The following is a 13,778-nucleotide window of genomic DNA, read 5'->3' as shown; positions in this document are numbered from 1 at the left end:
TGGGCCAAAAGAAATCTGATGAGGTTCAATAAGGATAAGTGCAGGGTCCTGCACTTAGGACGGAAGAACCCAATGCACCGCTACAGACTAGGGACCGAATGGCTAGGCAGCAGTTCTGCGGAAAAGGACCTAGGGGTGACAGTGGACGAGAAGCTGGATATGAGTCAGCAGTGTGCCCTTGTTGCCAAGAAGGCCAATGGCATTTTGGGATGTATAAGTAGGGGCATAGCGAGCAGATCGAGGGACGTGATCGTTCCCCTCTATTCGACACTGGTGAGGCCTCATCTGGAGTACTGTGTCCAGTTTTGGGCCCCACACTACAAGAAGGATGTGGATAAATTGGAAAGAGTCCAGCGAAGGGCAACAAAAATGATTAGGGGTCTAGAGCACATGACTTATGAGGAGAGGCTGAGGGAGCTGGGATTGTTTAGTCTGCAGAAGAGAAGAATGAGGGGGGATTTGATAGCTGCTTTCAACTACCTGAAAGGGGGTTCCAAAGAGGATGGCTCTAGACTGTTCTCAATGGTAGCAGATGACAGAACGAGGAGTAATGGTCTCAAGTTGCAATGGGGGAGGTTTAGATTGGATATTAGGAAAAACTTTTTCACTAAGAGGGTGGTGAAACACTGGAATGCGTTACCTAGGGAGGTGGTAGAATCTCCTTCCTTAGAGGTTTTTAAGGTCAGGCTTGACAAAGCCCTGGCTGGGATGATTTAACTGGGACTTGGTCCTGCTTTGAGCAGGGGGTTGGACTAGATGACCTTCTGGGGTCCCTTCCAACCCTGATATTCTATGATTCTATGATTCTATGAAAGGAATGGGGCATTACATACCTCAGAGGCATTATTTCTGTCTCTGCAGACTGCCAGATGGCACTGCATCCTCTGCACTCCCATCACCTTTCAAAGGTTTTCTTCACAACCGTAACAATCAGAGACTTACAAAAAAAAAGAGAGAGAGAGAGAGACAGAAAGTTGAGAGGTGCCCTAAGTACTCTTCATTCTTTTTCCTCCAACACTTGTGAAACACTGGCCTAAAAAGTGATGGAGGAGGGCACAGGTTCAAGTACTTGTACTCCACAGGTATCACTGAGTGTACGACTCTACTTCCAACATTGCTCCTTCGTGTCACTCATTATTGTTCCTATGACTAGGTGCTAGAGCCAGGGGAAATTTTTCAGCTAACTTGATTTTTTGCCAACAAATGAAAATTTAGACTGACTCATACATTTTGCAAATTTGTGTTGAATTCATCGAATGGTTTCAGTTAAAAAAGATTCTATTTCATAATGAAACATTTAGAGTGTTTACATTAGAAACTACATTTCATTTTGAAATGTACCTCAATTTTATTTAAAAAATAAAAAAAGTTAAACCTCAAAAATTAAATGTTTTTTTTCAACTTTTCAAAATTAAAAAAAAATTGTTTTGGGGAGACTTGAAACTTTTTTTTCAATAGTGCCAGTGAACCAAAACCAAATATTCACACAGCTTTACTAGGCAGAAAATGAGAATTTTATAAAAAAATCATTTCCTTTAAAAAAAAAGAAGAGAACAGTGTATTTTATATGCAGCAAATTGCATTTGCAATATTATAAGCATACCGTATAATAATATTTATGTGATTCTTTACTGCTTGCTGTTTCTCTCTACAGAATATGAGTTGCTATCAGATATGTTACAACCCCTCAGACAGAGACAAACACCTACAAGATCTCTATCAAGCGTTCTTACAACTACAGTACCCACCTGGTTTCAGAATAGCAGCCGTGTTAGTGCTGAAGTGAAGAAATAGATTGACAGAGCCAGAAGAGTACCCAGAAGTCACCTACTACAGGACAGGCCCAACAAAGAAAATAACAGAACGCCACTAGCCGTCACCTTCAGCCCCCAACTAAAACCTCTCCAACGCATCATCAAGGATCTACAACCTATCCTGAAGGACGACCCATCACTCTCACAGATCTTGGGAGACAGGCCAGTCCTTACTTACAGGCAGCCCCCCAATCTGAAGCAAATACTCACCAGCAACCACACACCACACACCAGAACCACTGACCCAGGAACGTATCCTTGTAACAAAGCCCGTTGCCAACTGTGTCCACATATCTATTCAGGGGACACCATCATAGGGCCTAATCACATCAGCCACACTATCAGAGGCTCGTTCATCTGCACATCTACCAATGTGATATATGCATCATGTGCCAGCAATGCCCCTCTGCCATGTACATTGGCAAAAATGGACAGTCTCTACGTAAAAGAATAAATGGACACAAATCAGACGTCAAGAATTATAACATTCAAAAACCAGTCGGAGAACACTTCAATCTCTTTGGTCACTCGATTACAGACCTAAAAGTGGCAATTCTTCAACAAAAAAACTTCAAAAACAGACTCCAATGAGAGACTGCTGAATTGGAATTAATTTGCAAACTGGATACAATTAACTTAGGCTTGAATAAAGACTGGGAGTGGATGTGTCATTACACAAAGTAAAACTATTTCCCCATTTGTTTATTTCCCCTCCTATTGTTCTTGTCAGCTACTGGAAATGGCCCACCTTGATTATCACTACAAAAGATTCCCCCCACCCACCTCTGCTCTCCTGCTGGTAATATCTCACCTTTCCTGATCACTCTCCTTACAGTCTGTATGGTAACACCCATTGTTTCATGTTCTCTGTGTATATAAAATCTCCTCACTATATTTTCCACTGTATGCATCCTATGAAGTGAGTTGTAGCTCATGAAAGCTTATGCTCAAATAAATTTGTTAGTCTCACAAGTACTCCTTTTCTTTTTAAGTAGCCTCTGTTTCTTCACAAAATATTTTGTAATACTTTGTTCAAAGGATTATGTATAAATAGGGCTTCTGATTTTCAGTTTGAACTGAAAAACACTCATAAAACTTCCCTGATACAAAAGTAAATCAAATTGGTGTTTATCTAATAAACACTGGAAAAATGCCAGACATGATTATTCAATTCATGTGACTTCATTCCTTTCCCAGTGAAGTGTATCTAGGCAATGTCTCTGCTCCCTGGCTTGCGTCTAACTAAGGCCTTGTCTACATGGAGCAATAATGCGTACTATGGGGACGTGCTTTTTAAAGTGCACTACCATTTTGTGCATTAATTGGTCCATATAGACCCTGCTGGTGTGCACTAAAGGTTCCCTAGTGTGCTTTAACATTTGTGAACTCAAAAATTGCTAAAAATAAACCCTGAAAAATTAACCCCCATAAAACAGAAACCCTATGTATAAATGGATATTTTCTCTTTTATTGCCCCCACTGTGTATACCCCTTAACATTAACACAAGCCACTTTGCCTTTGCCTTTCAGCAGCTATCACACTTATTCCTCATAAATAGAATGGCTTAACTGTGAAACATGATTTGGTTTCATTTATGGCCCTCCTTGTAGTGTACATGTTGTATCCATTTGAGAACAAATCTGGCTATGTCAAGACAGCAAAGAACACCGGGTTCTTGAGAGGTTTAATGAATATTATTTAGTAAGATCTTCAAAGTCTAGACAAAGTCTTAAAATGCACTGTTGAGTCTAAACTGCTGTGATTTAAAAGGGGTGTCATATTAGTGGTAATATTTATAACTGGTTGTAAGAAATACATTCCTTGGTTTAATAGAGTGAAAGTGCAAACCTCTTACTCACACTGGTCATGCTGAAATACGTGGGACTGCTCACGGTAGTGACGCCTCACCGATTAAGGAATTGTACACAGTGTAGTAGTAGCCATGTCGGTCCCAGGCTATTAGAGAGACAAGGTGGGTGAGGTACTATTTTTTATTGGGCCAACCTCTGTTGGTGAGAGAGATACGAGTTCGAGACACACAGAGCTCTTCTTCAGGACTGGGAAAGGAACTCCCAGCATCACAGCAAAATGCAAGATGGAACAGATTATTTAGCTTTAGTATAAGTAACTAAGTTCATGGAGGACAGGTCCATCAGTGACTATTAGCCAGGATGGGCAGGGAGGGTGTCCCTGGCCTGTTTGCCAGAAGCTGGGAATGGGCGATGGGATGGATCACTTGGTGATGACCTGTTCTGTTCATTCCCTCTGGGGCACCTGGCATTGGCCACTGTGAGAAGACGGGATACTGGGCTAGATGGACCCTTGGTCTGACCCAGTGTGGCCGTTCTTATGTTCTTAAGTAGTTAGTACATATTGCAAGGGACTATTCAAGGTGGAGTGGCCTGTTAACACCTCAGCAGTCATGGGACAAAAACGGGGGTTAGTGGGGTTACAGATTGCTGTAATAAGCCATAAAATCCAGGGTCTCTGTTCAGTCCATGATTTTTAGTGTCTAACGGAGTTATGAATTTAAGCTCCCAGGCTTGTCTTTTCAAAGTATTGTGCGTGTTTCCTTTGAAGATGAGGACTGATAGGTCTAGTACAGAGTGATCGCTTTGTGAAAAGCTTCACCCACAGCAGATAGGGTGTTTTTATCTTTTATCATTTTCTGTGTGACTGGCTGGTGTCACCCACAGAGTTGTTACTGGGGCAGTTAGTGCACTGGATGGGGTGCACACATGTTGTGATAAGCATGTGTAGGATCCATGTATCTTGAAAGGCGTATTGGGCGGTGAGGGCGGGGTGCTGATCATTGTAGCAGTGGAGATATGTTCGCAGGGTTTGCATCTATTGTTCTGGCAGGGTCTGGTGCCACTTTGAGTTGCTGTGTCCTGGTCTGCAGGGAGCTTGCTTCTGATGAGGAGCTTGTAGAGGTTGGGGGATAGTTTGAAGGCCAGAAGTGGGTGTTCTCACCATGGTTTTCTTCACAGCTATAAAAATTAAAGGCTTACTTTAAAAAAAAAAAAAAAGACAGACAGTTAAGACTCTGGAGAACAACTGAGGTGTTTGTCTACCCTGTTCCCTTCCCCTCCCCCACCCATAGGCGCTGACTCCGTGGGTGCTTGGTCCCACCCAACAGTGAAATACTGGCCTAAAATGTAGATGATGGAGGTGTGGATCCTATGCAGCCTATTGCACTGTGCATTTAGCAGTGATGCTGGGCGTTCCTTTCCCAGCCCAGAAGCAGAGCTCTGTGTGGCTCGAATACTTGTCTCGGGGCTTGTCTACACGGGCACTTTACAGCACTGCAACTTTCTCGCTCAGAGGTGTGAAAAAACACCCCCCTGAGCGCAGCAAGTTTCAGCGCTGTAAACTGCCAGTGTAGACAGTGCCCCGACGCTGGGAGCCGCGCCCCTTGTGGAGGCGGGTATTTTAGAGCGCTGGGAGATGTCTCTCCCAGTGCTGCGCCGTGAACACACGAGGCACGTTAGAGCGTAATGTGGCCAGTGGAGACTAGCCCTCGCTCACCAACAGAGGTTATTCCAGTCAAAGATACTGCCTCGTCCACCTTGTCTCTCTGATGTAAGGAGTTCCCAGTCTGGCCCATGATGATACATGTATTGACAGCTTAGTTTATTTCTACCATATAATCCGCGTTAAGGAACACGGTCAGTAGAAAAGTTATAGGCCAGATCTGCAACTGGTGTAAATGGGGGAGCTCCACTGAAGTGGGGATCTGGCTCTAAATACTTAGGCTGGGATTTTCAATGGAGCCTAGGGAAGTTGGGCACTCACATCCCATTGAACTGAGCTCCTAGCTCTTTGGGGCATCTTTGAAATCCCAGCCCTGGTATATTTATAAAGCGTGGCACAATCACGGGGGCTGGTGGGGGGCTTTTCTTTCCCTGGGAGATGCCAGCAGTAGCAGCTCCTCCCTAGTTGCATTGCTTCCTGCTGCCTCTCCCTGCCTTCAGTGCTGGTACCAGCCTCCTCACCCGCCGTCCTGCTGCTGCTCCCCATTTCCCTCCCTTGGGCAGTTTGGCACAGTCTGCAGCAGAGGAGAAACCAAGGATTGACAGCCTGGATCAGAGCCATGCTCCATCTGTCTGTTTGAATTTCAAACTTTCTTGAAGTTTAAAATGTGTCCTGGGTTTGTGGGTATTTCCCATGGAGGCCAGTGTACATACAAAACACAGGCATCCTCTTTAATAAAAAAGCCAAACCAAGCACTTTTCATGGGTCTAGCTTTGTTTGGAATATACCCTTATTTGGTGTTATCTTATAAGCTAAGTGCACCTACATCCAACGATAATCATACACGGTTCTTTTGAGAGACAAGGGAAGAATGAAGACATAATACTTCAGTATTTAAGATCTATTATGTGTTTCCATCCCACTGAACTATTGCTAGAGTCTAATCGGAACATCGGAATGCGAAACCCACTTTATCTGGCACAAGTAAGGATTGTGAATTCTGAGAGTCCACTACTGATGTGTGTGTGGGGGTGGGGGGGGACAGGAGGGGGTCGGTGATGGCAGGTTCACTCTAATACTGTCTATTTAGGAGCATACTGTACCTGTATATCTATTATTGCTGGAAACACAACCAGCCAGCATTGTTATGCATTAATACAAAATGAGGAACTATACGTTTCTTTTATTTTAAATGCTTGGAATGGTTAACCCAGAAAACAAATGCAAATGACCCTGCTTGATCCAACAGGAGAACCTATAATTTACTGGGTTAAAAACATGAGTCTGCACTGCTCGCAATAACAGACATAGTGTACTGAAGTCAATGAAAAGTCTCCCGTTGACCTAGCCAGTCGTGGTAGCGGCCTCATTAATCTCTTATGTGGACCAGCCACGAGAGGGGAACATAGATTCTCCCTTTCCAGGTGTGGGTTTCATACCCTAATTTCCGTATGAAGGCTAAAGAACTCCATGTGCCTATTGCTCTCAGGCTAAAACAAGCCGCTATCACAACACCCACTTTGCACCTTGCAAAGCACCAGGTGTAGCAAAAGGAAACAGAGCTTGCAGCTAAATGGTGTTGTTTTCAGTCACTGTTGTCCTTACCTGGTAGGGCCAAAAGCATGTGAGAATTTGTTCCAACATCTGAGAAGCAGAGAGGTCGTCCCAGAATGAAGAGGGTTTATAGAACACTAACCCTACAGTGAACAGGGCACGGTGCTGCTGCTCTGCCATTCTCATCCAGGAAAGCCTGTGTAAATTCAACTGACGCTTCTTTCTCTGATAAAAGAAAAGGAGTACTTGTGGCACCTTAGAGGCTAACAAATCTTTCTCTGATGTGTCCTGAGACTAAGGTCAGGAGAAATCAGCAATTTGTTCCATCGACTATGGTGAGCTTTGGATCAGGCCCTTAATTCCCAGCAATGGCAAAGCCATGCATTTTCAATCCAGCTTTTGAAACTGACTCCTTATCTCCAGTGCCTGAGATCACGCCAATCACAGCATTTCCGCTGCCCGCGCAGTACCCCTCCCCCCCCGCCAAGCCTTTGATTGGAGTGCCGTAGCACTGCTCTGTGTAAACAGGGCCAGCCCTTTGCTACGGGGATCCTCGCTCCAGAACAAGTGATTCATCCTCTGGTTGCTTCCTTTGAGTCAGCCTGTAGTGAGGGGATGCAGCCACCCTGCAATGGCAGTCGAGTTCATCACGGGGTGCTGGAAAGTCCAGCGGCCAGTCTGGTGACAAGACTTGTGGGGGCCTGTCCCATGCGGCTTGGCACCACAGCCAATTGGGCCTCTCTCTGAATGCTTTCGCAGGGCATTGTGGGAGAAAGCATCTGTCCCTTTTGGCTACCCTGGTAGAAATTGTATGGGCCCAGCCACTCATTCAACTAACCCAGGTCTGGGGAGGTAGGCTCTGATTCCTGTCCGTTGCCTTGGCTCCAGCTGATGGCGAGGCATGGGTCCCGCTGGGGCTGGCAGCCTGTAACCACACACTTTGGCGAGAGGTGGAGGAAGCGGGGATGAGAGGCAGCACCATGCGTTTTGGCTGTGGTGTAGTGCTGGGAGACAGCCATAGCATGCTTTGCTGAGGGGAGTGTCAGGCTGGAGGAGTGAAGGGGGTGGATGGGTCTCCCTGGGCTGACTGGAGGGTCCGGAGCAATGAATGGTGGGACTACATCATCATGCAGATCTGGGGTGACTTGCTGAGGGCCCAGGACTTCCACATGAGGAAGGCCACCCACCAGTAGCTGGGTGAGGAACTTGCTCCAACCCTGCAGCATCTGGACAGGCAGACGAGAACACCCTCAGTGCAGTGTAGAAGCGGGTTGATATTGCCTTTTGAAAGCTGGCTACCCCAGACTGCCACAGATCTGTGGCCAATCCTTTTGACATTGGCACATTAGTGGTTAGTTCTCTGGTGACGGCAGTTGGCCAGGCAATGATTGCTCTGGTTCATGCACAAGTGGTAAAGCTGGGCAATGTCCCAGAAATAATCGCAAGCATTGAGCGAATGAGCTTCCTGAACAGTGGTGGGGCCATCGCTGGCACACACGGGCTCCGCATCTGGCCCTTCCTCCAGGGTGCACATGAGTAACGAACAGGAAAGGCTGTTCCATGCTCATTACTCAGGCCAGGCTGGACCAGCTAGAGAGGTTCACAGACACCTACACCGGATGCACTAGCAAAGTGCCCTGTTGGACTGTGGGCAAGCAGCTCTTTGTTCTCACCCAGTCATGTGGATACTACTGGGGTACATATTATTGTGGCCAACCAGCCAACTTTCCTGACCTGTGAGCTTCCGAGCAGCTCTCTCCTTGAAGATCTCCAGGACTGGCTGGAGGGAGGAGAGGGGTCATTAAAAGCAAGGACGATTCCAATCCACTCTACCTAGGAGGGAACTCTGAGATTTCAGTAATATTTTCAGGTGGAAAGCCGTCTCTTTGGGTTTAAATCTGCACCCAAGTTTCCAAGCAAGAAATCGTACTAGTCATGTACCACTTAGGGTAAATTCATGAGAGAACAGTTAAAGAAGAAATAACCTCAACACACACACGCACACTCCCTCCACGTCCCCACCGGCCACCGCGCCAAACACAAGAAAACTGGTTTTGGCAGAGACTGAAGCATCTCAGCAAAACCGATTCTGTTATTACATTTCATTTGTTTTCTTGGCGTTGTCTTGTTCCTGTCAGACTCCCTGATAATCCAGTTTCCTTTTCATCTGGCGGTTTTTGTCGTCCAATTAGGGTTCCTTAGTGAAAGAATCAAACTCCAGTTACTGATCATTCATCTCAGCTCCATTCACTTTATTGGGACTACAAATGGCTTGGAAAAGTCACTTCTATTTTCTATTTAAAGGTCTTTGAGCAATAACAGTGCAACATCAAATCTGCTTTTATACTCTGAGGAGCCTGGCGAAATGGGAGGGTTTGCTTCTGGGGGAGCCCCCAGCCACTGTTGGTTTGAAATCTTTTGCCTGCATTATCTCCCCGGGTGCCAGCGGACAATACATCTATTTCCAAGAGTTCATAGGTCACCTGACATGAAAGGCCCAGTTGGGAGGATGTGTTCAGAGCAAGGGACTTGTCTTCAGCGCTGTTCATTCCACTGCTGCATGTTGGTCATAACAGCAGGACTCTTATGGCAGGATTGTTTTACATCAAAACGAGCAGCCTGATACTAACTGACACTTTAATTGATGTCTTGCCTCTTTTCGTTAGCTGTTGCTAGCAGTAACATATATTCCACTGCACAATGGCTAACCTCATAGGACTCAGGCACTGCAACTGGGACTGCAGCACTTGTAGACATTCCTGAGCTAGCTTTAATCCATCTAGCTCAGATATCAACAGCCGTTGAGTTGTGGCAGCACGGGCAGCCCACCTGAGACCCTGGGTATTTATTCGCACAGTTGGAAATATTTGTTCCTGCTTGGAATAATGGCAGAAACCCAACTGAGGGACGAGGCCAGTTATTTGAATAGTGTTACAGATGTTTCCATGAGCCTCCCCAAGAGGAGAGAAAAGTTACACATGTGCTTAAGTACCTTGTTCAATCTGGGCCTTAATTAGCAATTCTGCATATTTGTAAATAACGTGTGTATTACTATACAGTTATATTTATTCCTATTATTAGTATAGTAAGATTATCAGTGGTAATTATTACAGTAGTGCAAAGTGGCCCCAGTCGAGATGAGGGCCCCATTGTGCTAGGTGCTGCAGAGACGCATAGTGAGATGCAGCCCTTGCCTCAAATTGCTTACTAAAGTGATAAATTTCAGAGTAGCAGCCGTGTTAGTCTGTATTCGCAAAAAGAAAAGGAGGACTTGTGGCACCTTAGAGACTAACAAATTTATTTGAACGGATCTGATGAAGTGAGCTGTAGCTCATGAAAGCTCATGCTCAAATAAATGTGTTAGTCTCTAAGGTGCCACAAGTCCTCCTTTTCTTTTTAAAGTGATAAAACGTGTCACACTTAAGTCTTCGGTTTATCTACAGGAAAACAGCAGAACAAATCCTGCATCTTGCAGGGGGTTAGACTGGATGACCCTTGCAGTCCCTTCTAATCCTATGATCCTATGTTTCCATATGTCCCCTTCTGCCCCCCACTACCCTCCTGGCATGTCCCCTCCCAACCCTGACCTATGGGATAACTGCCTGTAGAGTAATGGGGATATAGCTTTTCATGGCCCATGAAGTTCTTGTCTTCTCTGTCGGCTAACAGCTGTATTCTAAGGCTACTGGAAGGAATGTTTGTCACCGAAGGTGCTTTCACACTAGAAGAACGTGTAAGTAATGTTTCAGCACTAGTGACACAGATCTCCTTAAAGAGGAGGTGAATGTTAAAGAAAGTAGCTCCTACTAGCCACAAGCAAGCAGGCTTCCACTCATCTTGAGTTCCAGCTTTGTCTCTCTTGTCGAAGTGGGACCACGCCCTGTCTGGAATGCCATACAGCACTCAGAGACATCTAGTGGCTAAATACTGCAAGTAATCATGCCAGTATAAGCTGTAGTGTTGCCCACCTTGTCATTTAGCCTAGAGGTGTGCGAGATGACATACAGTCCTATCTATACTGCAGCTTACACCAAAGGTCTGTGTGTAGCTGCACCAATGCAAAGAAAGAAAGAAAAAAAAAGCTTCCAAGTTTTCTTAGTGCAGCCAAGGCTTTGTAGTCTAGAGTTCAGGACGAAAAGAATCTTTAAAGGAAAAAGGGTAGACACAGATGGACAGACTGGCTTGGCTTCCACAGCTGTAGAAGGGAATATGGTATGTAAGCTGGCCACTTACTCCCTTACATCTGCTACCAAGTCACAGGTAGCAACAGGAGAAAAGAGTAGGTCTCTGCAGGTGGATGGGAGAGAGTGGGGCATGGAAGGAAATGGGCAGGGCCTTGGATTTGCATTTCACAGGCACTAGCTAGTGTAGTTACTCCAGCGTTCTGGGGACTTCTGGTAGTGCAGCAGCCTGCTGCCCCTTGCACACGTGGCCCAGAGTGAGAGACATTTTAGAAACCGGAAGCGAGCTGGAACAGGCTGTGTGAATATGAATGCTAAAGCCACTCCACACCAGAACTGGGGAGGTTCACGTGCTTGAAAGATGTTCCCTTGGTCCAGATTTGGCCGTCAGTAGAAAAATATTTTTACTAAATAATGGGATTTTGTCAACAAAAATATTTGTGGGGGGAGGTGAAATGATATTTTCAATGAAATTGTTTACAGGAAGTTTTGAAAGGAAACAAGACAAAATTGTGTATATAATTTCAGTTTGAAATTTTTCTTCCATTTTGGTTTTCAACCTCTTGGCCCCCAAATGTTGCTATTTCAGACTTTTGAGGTTTTTCTTTTTCTTCCCTTCTCTTCCCTTTGCCAGTGGCTGCAATAGAATGCACGATGTCGAGTGCGGAAGGGTTTTCCCCTTTCCCTTTCAGTAACTTTTCAACACTCCCGCGCTGGGAACGCTACAGAGTCACAAAGGAAGAAATGAAATTTGGTGGCTTGGAGACTAAGGAAAGCTTAAGGAAATTCCCCCTCTTGCATATGGTCTCAGGGCTGCTCTCTTTGAAGGGCCTTTTACCACTGACTTCAGCAGGAGCCATTGCGGACTCTTGCAATGGTTCCCTGACCCTTGTCTCCCCTTCTTGTGTCATCTATTTATGTTTGAGAGCAGCTGCTGCTGGAGCTGTCTCGGCGAGCTAGGCTGCGGAGAGGAGATTTCCTGTTGTAATCCTACCAAGAGCTGTGACAGCAAAACAGGCAAACAGACCTCATGTGGAGCCATGTGTGCTGACAGGCTCACAAACTGATTTTTAGCTCCCGCAGTGGGGTGCCCAACCTATGGCCCACGGGCCGTACATGGCCTTACATGGCCCACCAGAGCCTTTCATAATGGTCTGCTGCAATGCAATATAATAACGGCTTAGAGTTTTGTCATCATGTTTACATCACTTTACACAAGTGCATAAATAGATAAGCTGTACATAAAAACAACCCAGCTAAATGCACGTGAAACAAGCTGAATTGCAAATATAACTCAATACAGGGGACTTTAAATCAATTAAAATATGTAGCATCTGTTTGGCCCACCCAAGGTTGTGCTCAGGTTTATGTGGCCTTCCTGATAATAAGGTTGGGCACCACTGGGCTAGAGGAAGAAAGTCCAATATCTGCTCCAGAGCCAGTTCTGCTCCGGATTCAGAAGCAGAGAGGTTTGTACACAGGGCAGCAAAGACGTAGGCCCCTACCTTACATTCTGTGCCATCCCTTAGGTGTTAATACAGCAGCGGGGAGGCTGGACCCCAGGTCAGCCAGGTTCTTAAGCAGGTGCCCAACTTTAAGTATACGAGTAGCCCCTTGGAAGTAAGGGGAGGTACGGCCCGGTTTAAGGCCAGGCACTGTTTACATGCCTTGCTGAATACGGGGCTGAGGCTTCCCTATACACACAGTTAGTGCCTGGCCAGCTGGGGCGTGACTACCTCTCCCTGGCCTGCTGCGCGCTAAGAGTAGCTCTATCGAGTGGCAGCCCATCGCAGCAGCAAGCCTGGGTCGAGGGACTCGGGCTTGCTGGGCTCGCACTACCGTGGTAAACGTAGTTGTGCAGACAGCACGTTGAGGTTGCAGCTTGGCCTGCAGCTTGGGCTCTGTAGCCCGTCCTCTCCCTAGGCTCCAGAGCCCAGGCTCCAGCCCGAGCCACGGTGTCCATGCAGCTATTCTTAGAGCCGTAGCCCAAGCCTGAGCCTGTCACCTGGGCTCAGAGGCTCACTGTGGTGGGCTGTGTAGACCTCCCTGAGTGTCCTGTGGCCCTTGCTGCTGCACACGAAAAGTTCTGCACGAAAAGTGAGCTTTGCTCTGTCCTGCTTTGAAATGGGAGTGGATTAAAGTGCACTAGGGAACGTCCACACTGGCGCTTAGTGTGCAGCAGGTTAGTGCTGATAGATTTACACCCCGGCTTGCCACAAATTAGCTGTTTATCTAGACAAACCCTAAATCCAGACAGAATTTGGCCTGAGGTATTTAACTAACTCTGGGCGAGGGAATAATTTTTTAAAAAGTGAGAGAGTTTGGACATTATTAATTTAGGGCCACTGACTAAAACCAGGAACAAATTGACTGGGGGACATGGATCTGTGATACTGCTGAATTTCACACATTGTATTAGTGCGATGCCCCGTTACTGAGCCTGCACTGGTCCCCACTTTCTGTCAGTTCCTTTGCCTGTACCATGTGCCCCTTGTGCCCAGGGAGTGTGTGTTAACAGAATCTGTAACAGAGAACTATGATCCATCCTAGAACAGGCATGGAATGATGCCATTGTAACCCGGTCAGTGCACTCTGCTGTTGCTTTTCCGTATAGTCTGTATTCTCATATTCCATCTGTACTAGAATGAACTTTCCTCACAGTTCTTCTCTGAGGAGCTAACATCCATGTGCATGGACAGGTGTTTGCAGACCCTGGAGCTGGTGGCCTTTGGCTCCTTTGCTGTTGTCTTGTTA

This window comes from Chelonia mydas, chromosome 3, assembly GCF_015237465.2.
Source record: "Chelonia mydas isolate rCheMyd1 chromosome 3, rCheMyd1.pri.v2, whole genome shotgun sequence".
In the NCBI taxonomy this organism is placed as follows: Eukaryota; Metazoa; Chordata; order Testudines; family Cheloniidae; genus Chelonia; species Chelonia mydas.
This window is presented reverse-complemented; position numbering follows the sequence as displayed.